The sequence below is a fragment of the Lagenorhynchus albirostris genome, chromosome 7, assembly GCF_949774975.1.
Source record: "Lagenorhynchus albirostris chromosome 7, mLagAlb1.1, whole genome shotgun sequence".
NCBI classification, from domain to species: Eukaryota; Metazoa; Chordata; class Mammalia; order Artiodactyla; family Delphinidae; genus Lagenorhynchus; species Lagenorhynchus albirostris.
The window spans coordinates 29,348,242-29,362,409 of NC_083101.1; the positions used below are offsets into that span (position 1 = coordinate 29,348,242).

General features: G+C 37.3%; 1 pseudogene; it reads left to right on the top strand.

The window, feature by feature from the left end:
- Positions 1–1,223: 1,223 nt before the first annotated feature.
- Positions 1,224–1,935, top strand: LOC132522604 (kinesin-like protein KIF17; annotated as a pseudogene).
- Positions 1,936–14,168: the final 12,233 nt, after the last annotated feature.

Consider the following 14,168-nt stretch of genomic DNA (forward strand, 5'->3'; position numbering starts at 1 on the left):
GCCCCCTCTCCTCAAATACACAATGTTAAAAGACCCAAAAGGATGATATAATGATTTTAAATGTATACACACCAAACAACAGAGACTCAAACTGCATGAAGCAAAAACTGATAGAGCTGAAAGAAAAAAGAGGCAAATCTGAACTTATAGTTGGGTACTTCAACCCACCTACCCCCCTCAAAAATGGAAGGAACCCTTAGAAAATCAGCAGACACATATAGGATCTGAACAATGCCATCATCCAAAAGAATATATTTTACACATATAGAATATTACACTTAACAACATAAGATTGCAAATTTTTTCAAGTGCCCTTGGGACATTCAACAAGATTGGCCATATCCCAGGCCATAAAATAAATTTCAATGCATTTAAAAGAACTGAAATCATACAAAATGTGTTCTCTAACCATAATCAAATCAAGTTAAAATCAATAAAAGAAAGACAACTGTCAGATGGTTTTGCATTTTGATTACACTGGTGGTTAAAAGAACCTACACAGGTAATAAAATTGCATATTTTTTATGCAAATGGTTCAAATGTAAATACTTGAGTACAGTGTTAAATAACTGTGAGAGCAGACATTATTGTCTTGTTTTTAATCTTACAGGAAAAGCATTAAATATTTCAACATCAAGTATATATTAGCCTTATGTTTCTCCTAGGTGACTTACAAATTGAAAGTCTCTTTCTTGTTTGCTGAGATTTTTTTTTTTTTAATGAATAAGGAGTGTTGAATTTTACCAAATTCTTTTTCTGCATCTATCAAAATATGTTTTACCTCCTTTGTTAATATGATGAATTAAACTGATTAATTTAAGCACGTTCAAATATCCTTCTATTCCAGGAATTGAACCTATTTGTTCATAAGGTACTACCCTCTTAAATATTGTTGCATTCAATTTGACAATACTGTTAACCATTTTTGTGTTTATGTTCATGGTGGATATATGTCTGCAATTTTTTTTTCTAATTTCATTGTCAGGATACATATTTATAGTTAACTGGTCTCAAAAGGTGTCTCAGAGAGGGAGAGTTCCATCCTCCTCTGCTTTATCTGAAAAACTTCAGGATTGAATGTTTGATGGAACTCTCAGTGAATGCATCTAACCATGCAGAGTTTTTTGTGAGTTTTTTGATAATTAATTCCTTTTTGATTTGTGATATATATATATATGGGGAAGAGCGAGAGAGGGGGCAGAGAGAGGGGGGAGAGGGAGAGAGAGAGAGAAAAGAGAGAGAGGGAGGTGTGTGCGGAGGTCAAAGATCTGCAACAGTCAGAATTTGAGCTAGAGGAGATCGATGGCTTGGTAACCGTCTGTTGGCGAGAACATAACTGTGCTTTTCCAGCAGCTCCTGGAGCAGGTGCATCCACTGATTCGCTGGGACTGTCCTACAGCAACCTGGAGACGATTAGGCGCGAGTCTTGCTGGGGTGAGGAAACCAACTTCTGGAAGATTCCCGAGCCCATCATCGTAAAAACCAGTCTCCCAGTAGTTTCAAAAGGGCCACAAAACAAACCAGCCCCCCAAATCTCGGCAGCCGAGAGCAGCGAACCAGGCGTGCAGGAGGAAGACCGCTGCAAGGGACGCTCAGTCAGAGAGACAGAGAAAATACTGCCAGTAACTACTTCCAGTCCAAGCCGGCCAGCCAGGTCCCGGCCAACGACCCTCTGAAGAGCCTCACGCATCACAAGCCGCCGCCTGGCCTCCACGGCCGCCTCAGCAACAACTCTGGCGTCCTGCCCACTCAGGCCCCTGAAAGGCGCCAGCCTCTGCCCTTCAGCCTCCAGCCCTCGACATCGCCTTCACCGAGGCCAAGCGTAAGGAAAGCAAAGACAATTCTGGCTTCTGGCAGCGGCCTCCGTTGGCACACCTGCCTTGGGGCTTCTGTGAGGCTGCAGGCCTCGGCCCCTCCCCACACACACACCCGTGACCCGGAAGCCTTAGGAGACACAGGCTTCGGGAAGAAACAGTCCTTCCTTCTTCCCCAGAGAACCCACCTCTGGCCGGGCTGCGAGCCTCTCGGAGGCTGGCCCGTGCTCCTTGGAGAGGCCCGCCTCGCTCTCCACGCCAGGGCGTGTTCCCTTCTGCTCACCTGCCTCGGAGCCTGCCTGCCGTCAGTGCCCACCCGCGACGGTGTGAGGCTCGGTGGACTCGGAGCCTCAGCTCTGCCTCAGGGCCTCTGACGGAGTGGGAGCAACTTCCACGTGGCTCAAGCGCAGCATCTCGGCGCCTGGGAATGGTATCCCCAGCTGACGGGCCCCACGTCCTGAGGTAAGCCCTGTGGAGGTACTGGAGGAGGCTTGGAGCAGAGGGCCGCTGCGGCCCGCTCGTGGCTGGTCTGCCTGCGCCTTGTGGAGACCGCTCCGCAGTCAGCAGCTCAGTCAGCTGCCGTGTGGGGGTGGGGAGGACGCGCAGCGTCTTCTGTAGCCCTGCCTCAGATTTTCTGAGTCATAAAGACAGCTTTCCCCTTGGTTAATTTTGTACACTGCTTGCCTCATTTCTGTTTTATTGATATATACTTTTATCTTTATTTTTTTCTCATTTCTACTTTTAGTTTCCTTTGCGTTTTTTATTTTTTTTACTTATTCAATGCAGAATTTTGGGTCATTAATTTTAGACCTTTAAATTTTTTTTTAATATGAGCACTTTAAAAATTTCCCTCTAATAATTTTCAGTGGCCTCTCAAATTTTTAATTTTTTTTGCCCACACAGCAAGGCATCATAGTTCCCCCACCAGGGATCGAACTCGTGTCCCCTGCAGTGGAAGCTGGGGAATTCCAGCCACTGGGCTGCTGGGGAACTCCCCTGCCTATCCAGATTTTGTATGCTGTATTTTGTGTACCATAAAGTTGAAATTATTCTATAATTTCTACTTTGATTTTTTGTTCGTTTGATGGATGTTTTCGAAGTGGGTTTGATTGAAAATACTTAGTTTTCCTAGATACGGTTATTGATGTCTAATTATAGTGTGATCAGAGAGAGTTTATTCCATATGATTTCAATTCTATTAGGTTGATTTAGACTTCTAGCGCAGTTTTTGGGCCATCTTGGTGAATATAATATGAGTGCTTAAAGAATGTATTCTGACATTATCATATGTAATATTTTGTAATTATCCATTAGATCTAGGTTGTGCATGCTGATTCCATTAGTTTTTTTGTCTAGCTCAATCAGTTGTTCAAGGGGACTGTTAATTCCACAATCATAGTAGGAGATTTTGTCTAATTCTTTCTTTAATACTGTAGTTTTTGCATCATGTGTTTTGAACGTTGGTTCTCAGGTCATACACACTTATGATTGTTAGATCATCCTGATGAATTTAGCCTTTTACCTTTGTTAAATATCCTGCTTTATCTCTGGCAATTGACTTTTCTTGACGCTTACCTTATCTCGTATTAAAATAGGTAATCCAGGCTTCTTATTCTTAGGGTTTGTATTATATATAATTTCTATACATCTGCTCTCAATCTATCTGAGCTTTACATTTAAATTTCATCTCATATTTAACATACAGTTAGGTCCTGCTTTTATTAATTATTCTGTTAATCTCTGCCTTTTAGTTAGAGGGTTTCATCCATAAACATTCTGTCATTATTGATATCATTTGATTTAGGTTCACCATTTTATTGTGAATATCCCCTCTATTTCTACCCTTTTCTGATTTTCTAGTTCTTCTTTGAATGAATTTTCGAATTCCATTAGAAATTATCTGTTGGATTTTTTTTGTTAGTAGTTGCTCTGGGATTAAGTCTTTACAGTCTATATAGGGTTAATATTTTACTACCTCACATGATATATAGAAAACCTGCAACCATGTGGATCCATCCATGTGTTACCATAACCTCATCATTCTATGTATGTTAATTATTATCTCGTGCTAAAAATGTTATACACCAAAAAGACACCATTATATTTTTTGCTTTAGTCATGTGTGTGTTAACTACACTAAGAGAAAAATTTATATTTATCAATATATTTTTTATTTAATCTGTTCTTTCCAGATGGTACGTATTTTCCTCTGGTGCTATTTCTTTTTTTCCGACTGCAAGAAATTGTTTTAGCATTTCTTTTAGGTGCAGTGCTGGTGACAAATTTTCTTACTCTTTTATCTGAAAATGTCTTTATTATTGCCTCCATAGTTTCTGATATGGAGTCTATGGTGATATGAACTATTCTTTCCCTGTGTATAATATTCCATTTTCTCTAGCTAATTTTAAGATTTTCTTTTTCTCTTTGATTTTTAGCAAGTTAACTTTTCTTTGCTGGGATTTAGTTTTATTTATATTATTCCTAGTCCAGGTTTACTGAGCCTCTTGTTAGTGTAAAAATACGTCTTCCATACATTTGGAAAGTTTTTTGGCCTTTATTTCTTCAAATTTTTTTTGTCTCATTCTCTCTTGCCAAACCTTCTTGAGTTCATATTACGGGTACTTTATACTTTTGACATGCCCCACAGGTTCCTGAAGCTCTATTAATTTTTCTTCCAAACTTATGTCATGGCGTTCTGAAGACTGCATTATTTCTGTTGATCTACCTTTAAGATTACTGATTCTGTCCTCTATGATCTGCATTCTGCATATCCAAAGAATGCTTTGTTTAGATATGTATTTTTCTTGAATTTCTATTGAGTTTCTATTTATTTTTTTATTCTGCTGAGATTTCCTAGATTTTTATGAGTGTTTCTTCTTCACACTCCCTCAACACACACACACACACACACACACACACACACACACACACAAGCTGATTTAAAAGTCCTTCTATGATGATTCCAACATCTGGATAATTTAAGGGTTCAAATCTGTTGATAATTTTTCCTTTAAGAATGAGTAACAATTTTTTCTGGTTCCTCATACAAGATTAATTTTGACTATATCCCACTGATTCTGATATATTTGCATTTGGTTATATTCTTAAGAATGGTGATTTTTTTGGTTTTGTTTTAATAGGCAATCGATTTGGTTACATTTAAATTTCAAACCTTTTATTACATCTCAAATCTCTGTTCAGTTATTTTAGAACCATTGGAGGCTACCTTGAGTCTGCCCTATGCATTTATGGGTCAGGAGCAAGCCAGAGATTTGGGTAGAGCTTATAATTTGGGTCTCCTCCTCTGTGGCTTTCTCCTTTCTGGAAGTCTCCTCTCAGTTTTTAGAAATACAGTTGCTTTGAGATATGTCTTCTGGTTTTTCAGGTCAAGAAGTCTGCAGGATTTCTCTAAGAATTATAGTCACTTCACACATCGAAAATGTTGGTCTAACTTCAAACTAAAAGCCAGGAGAAAAAAACCACATACTCACACAGTACCATTCTTTATTAACAAGTGTCAATTCAGCTCCTGAATGTACCTTCATTTGATTATTCTCCATTGCCTTCTAGTCATTCCTTTTTTGTAGTTTGTCTGGAGTTTATAGTTGTTTTACACAGGAGAATTGGGTCCAGTAGGAGCTACTTGATCATGCTGGAAGTGATAGTCCTTGTCCTTTTTTTTTATTCTTTCTTATTTTGTACCTCCATGCAAGGAAGCAGGAGAAGAGGAGCCAGAGCTGCAGGGCTGGGGCTGGTGTGGGTTTCCTGCTCCCCAGTGAATGATATGTGTCTTCAATTTTAGGCAATGCTAAGATACATTTGCACAGATGTCACAATTTGCATTATGTGTGTGTATGTATATATATATATATATAGGAGTTCTGAATCATATCTTACAACATCTCTTTATAGTTTTTTATCCTCAATATATATTACCTCCTATTCTAAGCAGGATTCATAGAAGGGTTGTAACTTGAATATATTTAAATGCTCAGGAAATAGCAAGGCTTCAAATCAGTCATGTTCTTTGTCTCATATTTTATTTCCATTACAATTGATAATAAGTTACTGGTTACCTTTATTGAAATTAATGTTACTGTTGCATTATATAATTTTCAAACTTCACTAAGCTCTGCAAATATCTTCAGTGACAGCATATTCTGGATATGTTCAGAAACAATAGCCTGGATTAATTTAGATGTGTAGAATCATCAACAGAAAATTCAAAATTGCTTTTATAAGTATTTGAAGGGAATTAAAATCTATATATAATCTTTATATTGCCATTTTATTCTTCAGAAATACCATATGCTTACTAATTTAAGATAAAGTAGACACCTTAAACTTGTTTGTAAGGGAAAATACGGTCTGGGTGTCAGTTTCCATGGTGCTTGATTGACTAGCACAAATTAAAGCACATATCTGTTTTAATTAATTACTTGCAATGAATCAATCAAAGATGAATAGGTGAACCAAATAAATTTTGCTAAATATATTGCCATGGGTATGTCATTAGGAAAAAATTCATAGCTATCATAAAAAAAATACTGGTTCAGATTCCAACATGCTTATTGGGGCATTAAATATTCTAGATACATGCTCGTTTTCAATTCTTGGGTGATACAGTGAGGCAACTCCCTAAAATTTGAAAATGAGGGAATTAATTTTTACTGACCTCTGACACTTAAACAGGGAACAAACATTTAATAGGGGAATTTGGTAAATTCTTAAATCACAGACTTTTACAGTAAGTTTTAAGAAAAGTTTACGGATTTCTCCTAGTCAAGTTATCTGAGTGTAGCTTAAGGCCAGGTTGCTCTGTAGAAGCAAGACAAATTTAGGCCACAAAAAATGACATTAGTACTCACAGAGGGAAAATTAAAGATAGCCAGAGAAGATAAAATAACCCAAAGGAAAAGGAGTCTATTTAATAAATATTGAAATATTCTAATAAATATTGAAAATAAATGTTTTTAATTGCATTGAAATTGCAGTGTTCAGTGCATATTGAACATGGTCAATGTGCAATCAGAAATTCAAAGAAACTATAATCGCTTTGATTCTTATGTAACTGGGCAATAAGAAGTAAAACAGATAATAACTGATATGTGTATATTAAGTGCTCACTACGTTTCAGGCTTCACATGCATTATCTCTTTGAATGCTAATGGCAGTGCGTTTAAGTTCAATAGCTTTCTATAAGTTAATACATTGAATTTCTGTCGTCTACTCTGGTATTGTATACATCTATTAGTTTTATATTTGTTAGATTAGGCATGTAAGGACAGATTTTTCTCTGGGCATTGAGCAGCAAGCCTGAACTTTCAAATAACTTTTATATTAGTGAACACATCCAAACTAGTTGAGATAATATTTAGTGTTGCTATTTAAATTCATCATTCTATCCCTTGTTCTTTAATTCAGTGACATTGAAGTTCATGTAAAAAATATATACAAGATATATAAAGCTTAAAATTGTGTATTACTAGCATGCATAGTACGTAAATCTAGAATCATGATTATAATAAAATATAATTTGCCATTCACAGAATAAGCTAAATGGTGAGTTATAGAACAGCAATAATAGCTAAAATCATCAGCAGTACCGTACAGAATAAGCAAATTGAAATTAGTGGAGGACAGAGAATGTCACACTGTTGGAGCAGGGAACACAATGAGAAGAAAACATAAGACAAAACTGAACATGTTCTGAGCAGTTAGCCCAAGAAAGGGATTATGATATGGAAGGGGGCAAGCTTAACTGGTTCATGATGGGAGATAGAGAAAAAGAGTTTGACTAGAAAAAAGGGTGAGATTCTGGGCATTGTATTCAGGTTAAAGACTTATTTCCTTTAGCAAAGACAAATTATTTTACTTTCTGGGTAAATTTAGGATTAATTTTTGTCATAAGCAATGAAGAATTTTCCAATTAGTGGAATATATCAATACTATACCAGACACAGATTTTTTATTCATGTGTAAGGAAGAAGCTTACCTGTATTTTTATATGGATTCTGCTAGAAGCAATACAAACTTCTGTTACTACTGCTAGATAATTTAAAAATTATCAGTGATTTTTCATATTTTATGTATATGCAGATGTGTCTATTTATGCACTCTAAGAGAGATTGATTTGTCCCAGGTCACACACTTATCCAGGATTCATATTGAGAGTTTCTGACCTTTGTCTGCTTTCCACTCCCTTATAATGCACTTGCAGTGTTAGGTTGGGTGGTCCTTGATTAGGAGTTAAGGTATATGTCCCTTACAGGCTTGAATTCTTAATTTTTATATATATCCTGACAGAGGGCTTTAGTATTCATAAGATAATTTTGTCATCTGCAGTGAGCAGGTGATGTTATTTCTAATCCTTTGAATATTTGAGAAAACTTTGTTTTCTTCATGCAGGAAAAATATAGTTGGATTTACATTATTGGTTTGTAATATATTCATATCAAATTTTATTAACATTATTTATTTATTTCATCTTATTTTTGACTTTAGTGTTGAATTTAATGTTATAGAGGCAAATTCTGAAGCCAGTTTAACAGCTGTTGTTTTTTTGCTTATGACTTGTTAGGACATCTTTAGTGATACTGTTGGTTGTTTGGTTGATTGCTTTGTGGGGTTTTTTTGGTCTGGTTTTTTTTTTTTACTATTATTTTTTTGCCTTCACGAGTCTTAGTTGCAGCACGTGAGCTCTTTTAGTTTTGGCAAGTGGGATCTAGTTCTCTGGCCAGGGATCAAACCCGGGCCCCCTGCATTGGGAGCAGGGAGTCTTAACCACTGGACCACGAAGAGAAGTCCCGACCTTGCTTTGTTTTTTTTGTTTTGTTTTTTTCCTTGTGTTTATTTGTTTTATTGATTTTGCCCTCATTTCTCCTTAAGATTCTAGCACTTGTATTAAGCCCTCATAAATTTCAGGACAAGTTTCAGTTGGTGCTCAAGTGCAAGTGGATACATTCTTTTCTTGCAGTTAGAGTTCTGCCATAAAATCATCCCTCTAAACAAAAAGCCCACAAAAAATATTGTTTTAAAATTCCTTGATATATAGCAACATTTATATCCCTGTTTTGTTTACTATGTGTACATCTTTATTCAGTAACCTTGATATCTGAAACTGAAATTTTGTCTTCCAAGCCCAGGATAGTCTTGCAGTTTGTCTTCAAGGATTCTGTCGTAATTTGTGCACACTAATAGAGGTATCTAACATATGTGTATTAAATTAAGTAAAACAGGGAATTCCCTGGTGGTCCAGTGGTTAGGAATCTGCATTTTCACTGCCGAGGGCCCGGGTTCGATTCCTGGTCTGGTCAGGGAACTAAGATCCCACAAGCCATGTGGCATGGCCAAAAAAACCCCTCCAAAACAAAGAAAACTAAATTAAGTAACACAGACCTTTCTGAAATTAAATTGTTTGCAGTTAACATATGGATTCTTTGCACTTTGTCCCAAATAGAAAGTTGTTGATAATCAGGAATTATACCAAATCATTTTAAATATCTCTAGAGCATTGTTCTTAATCTATTTGTGTACCTATTCATGCATACATCATCTAATTTAAAATAAATGAAAATGTAAAAATATTTTAAAATACATCAGGAATTGTGGTATTGAGAGACATTGCTGAATCTTTGGTGATTCAAAGTGAGAGAGGAATAGAAGGTGGGCTGAGATTTAATAGTAAGTTTTTAACAGAGGTGCAAGTAAAGAATTATGGGGCTTGCCTGGTGGCGCAGTGGTTGAGAGTCCGCCTGCCGATGCAGGGGACACGGGTTCGTGCCCTGGTCCGGGAAGATCCCACATGCCGTGGAGCGGCTGGGCCCGTGAGCCATGGCCGCTGAGCCTGCGCATCCGGAGCCTGTGCTCCGCAACGGGAGAGGCCACAACAGCGAGAGGCCCGCGTACAGGGAAAAAAAAAAAGAATTATGGATGCCTAGAGGAGGGATTGTCATTTGCTTGAAATGAGCAGTTGTTTGCATGTCTCAAATACTATTTTAACTTTAATATTCTCCAAGCAAAAGATTCTTCATAGGAAATCCATATAATCCATTTACCTACTATAGAACTCACTAGTGATTTTTATTTGTATGCCTCAATTAATGATTTAGGTTAATTTCTATAATCTAAGTGATCTATATTTTTGGTTGAGAATAAAGAAAAATGATGTATGTGTTATTTTAATTTTTTTAAACTGAAATAAATTTTCACATAATGCTATAGAGGAGGAATGTATATATTAAAAGCTTCTTCCTTCAGAATAAATTCTCCTATAAAAAGAGGAGAGGGAAGGAAAGGAGGAAATATTTTCTTCTTTTCTTATTTTAGGTCCTCAATCTAGTCATAGTAACCTGGTCTTCTTACAAGATGCTATTGTTTATATGTAGGCAGAAGTATCATCTTTTTTTTTTTTTTTTTACATTTTATTTATTTATTTATTTATTTATGGCTGCGTTGGGTCTTCGTTCCTGTGCGTGGGCTTTCTCTAGTTGCCACGAGCAGGGGCTACTCTTCATTGCAGTGTGTGGGCTTCTCATTGCGGTGGCTTCTCTTGTTGCAGAGCACGAGCTCTAGGCATGTGGGCTGCAGTAGTTGCAGCGCCTGAGCTCAGTAGTTGTGGCTTGCGGGCTTATTGCTCCGTGGCATGCAGGATCTTCTCAGGCCAGGGATCAAACCTGTGTCCCCTGCATTGGCAGGTGGATTCTTAACTACTGTGCCACCAGGGATGTCCCAGAAGTATCATCTTATTGGTAGTAATAACTCAGAATATAATGCAAATGCACGTGTTTATTACTTTATACATTTTTCTCATTTCTTTAATCATTTGTTATCATCAGTTTATGTAAGAAATCACCTTAAAGTGTATGATGAATATAAACCTAGATGCTTTTTTTGTCCCTAATACATTAAGCCAGATAGTTAAGATAAAATATGTATGCCGACTAGAATTCAGTGAAAAACAAACCATTAAAAAATGATATATAGTACTTGAATGGATGTTCTGAACCCCAATTTCTGTTGTCGGAATGTCTCCCCACAACAAGCAATGCTCTGACACCAGCTGGGTGTCCTACAATACAGCTCAATTCTGACATTGCGTCCCAGAGATAGCATCAGATCCCACTGGTTAAAGACTGCCCCCCAGGTTGTCACTCATCCTGACCAATCAACTATAAATCAGAGGTTCCCACAACTCCCTCCTTGGAGCGATTAATTTGCTAGAGTGGCACGTGGAACTCAGAAACATTTTACTTACTAGGTCTTCGGTTTATTATAGAAGAATATAATTCAGAAGCAGATAGATGAAAGAGATGCATAGGGCAAGGTATGTGGAAAAGAATGCAGAGCTTCTGTGCCCTCTCAGAGAGCATCATTCTCCCCAAATCTCCAAGTGTTCACCAACCCTGAGATTCTCAAAACCCAGTCCTTTTGGATTTTTATGGAGACTTCATTACATAGACATTTTTTATTAAATCACTGGCCATTGGCAATTGATTCAACCTCCAGCCCCTTTCCCCTCCCAAGAGATGGGGGTGGTGGTGGGGAGACTGAAAGTCCAAGCCCTCTGACCACGTGGTCTTCTGTCCTGGCAACCAGCCCCATCCTCATTAACATAACTAAAGATGCCTTTCTGGCTCTCATCACTTAGGAAACAGGAGTTTTAGGAGCTCTGTGCCAGAAATGGGGCTGAAAACTAAGTATATTTTTCTTACTGTAAATCACAATATCACAGTACTGTTTCAGCATTCTGGCTACGGATGTGTTGTAGTAAGAGCATGTGTCAGGAGTTAGGCAAACTGTGATTTAAAGTTATTTTACTTCTGTGACCTTTAGCTTTCTTATTTGTGAAGAGTACCTTTCTGAATATGCTGTTATATTGATTAAAAACATTAAAAATAAAGTGATTAGGAGAATGAATTAGTAGTATTACAGATGCTTCAATTATAGAGCAAGGCCAAATCCACTGAGAAAAATGTACTTTTAGACGTTAAAAAAAGAAAGTATTTATAGATAATTGGTACTAATTACTTGTTCCCTTCTGGAGCATTTTAAAAGCTTTTGTGGAGTTAGTTAACTTGTATTTGTTTAGATGGGACTCTTGTCACGAAAAGAAGAATCTACTGTAAATAGTGCAACTAACTTCCTAGGCTTCCATGCTTCCCTTTTGGAAAATCTGAGCCAAATCTGTCACTCACTTCTGGCAGCTATAAAGGATATTATGTTATGGTTTATAACCTAATAAGCCAGGCAGGTTTATGCCTGAAGCTTCACTCCTGGCATCATCTGCTAATCCTCTGTGGTGGTGGGATTTTACGTCACACAGAATCTGCTCCAATTCAGCTGTGCCATTTAGCAGCTGTGTGAACTTGTTAACTCATTTCCGTAGGTCTGAATTTTCTATGTGGTAAAATAGGGTTAACAATACCTACTTGAAGAGATTTGTGAGGATTAAAATATATGATGCATACAGAGCACACCTGCGTTCAGTTTCCAGTCATGTCATGGTCCTTTTGTTCCATGGAGGGGAGAAACGTTGGTTCAGGGTGTTGTATGAGGTCAAAATTTTCTCCTCTGAGCGTGCTTTGGCTGCATGACTTGTGGTTTCATTCTGTTGCCTCTGAAAATCAACTCATTATCTTGTTAGAAACAGGATGGGGCCAGTTTTGGGCTAGCTTTGTGCTTATATACAATAATTATATATATTTTAGTGACCTATTACTTTATATCCGTATACTTATTTTTGTGTAAAAGCCCCTATTTTCAAGAACTAGATAGGACATAAATGAATAAATAAACTCAATGTTACAATGATTTTATTTCCTTCACTTTGATGTTACTCATAATTTTAAGTAAAGTTAGTCATTTCTCTTTTACCCTCCCTATATTAATGTTCCTAATTTCAGATAAAAACATCGGAGATCAGTTATTTAGCTCAGCATCCAAGCCTTCCCTGATCCCTCTGCTCTCTAAACTTGAATAAGGCAAAAATTCCCTTTTCTTTTCCTTCTGAGTATTGAAAGCTAAGTCTCTGAATGAAAGGAAATAGAAACTCAATGAAAAGCCAAACTAATTTTACTTAAGCAGTTACAGCTTTCACCGTGAATGATTTGGAGCTCTTCAGTGTTACTTAGTGAATGTAATTACATGTATTTGTCTTGTTGAGAATTATATTGTGACATATGCATGGTAAGCAGGACTGCTATTATATAAATTACGCAAGATTTATTGCTCAGAGTCGCAGAGTACAAAATGAAAGCCTGTTTGAAGTTTTCTTGACAAAAATATTTTCATTATTTAAAGAAACCTTATGTATGTAAGTTACTAACCAATAAGACTAATCATAATCTCATTAATATTTATACATTATTTGAGTTCAGTGACAGAAATGCCTAAAATGGCTAGTAAGTGGAATGGGAGGGAAAAATGGGTTGGTATTCTGAAGAGCAGGACAGGGTTCAAAGTTCACTGGTGGCAAAATATAATTATGATATACTTTCCCCTCCTTTTATTTCCCTAGGTGTTTTAGTTCATCTATTTTTTTCCAGCATACACTTACATTTCTTCTTATATTTTCTTCTTACTGCATTTTTCTTGTTAGGATTACATTTCCCTTCAGGTGATGCTTCAGTATTATTCCTTTTTTCTTGTTTTCTTGAAATGGCAACTTGGTATGCAAACAGAATGAGAGGAATTTCATGGGGTGGTGGTGAATTGAGAAAAATGATTTGGGTTACAGTAGACACATAAGGAAAAAAATTCTGCTCAGTTCCATGTTTGGTAGAAACCCTAGGGTATATAACTCAGGAAAAAGGCAGTGGTGAAGGGAGGTCTCTATGGTCTTTCAACTGATATTTTCCTCCAGTGGTTAAATATGTGCCATCACTATTCACCAATGACACAGTTGGTTCTATAATTATTTGAAGAATATCCAGAATTCAGGTAAGCAGTGAGCAGTACTTTTATATTTGTTTAAACTAATATCATGATTAAAGATAAAAAAATTTTTCTGTTTTTTTTTTACTCCCAAATAATTTAAATGAGTAATTGAGAGTCAATAAATATTTAACTAACAGTAAGATATTATCATGAAACTGAGCTTACCTATCCACTTTAGCTAGTAAATTCTTTTTTTTTTTTTTCGGTACGCGGGACTCTCACCGTTGTGGCCTCTCCCGTTGCGGAGCACAGGCTCCGGACGCACAGGCTCAGCGGCCATGGCTCACGGGCCCAGCCGCTCCGCCGGCATGTGGGATCTTCCCAGACCGGGGCACGAATCCCTATCCCCTGCATAGGCAGGCGGACTCTCAACCACTGCGCCACCAGGGAAGCCCGCTAGTAAATTCTTGAGTTCAT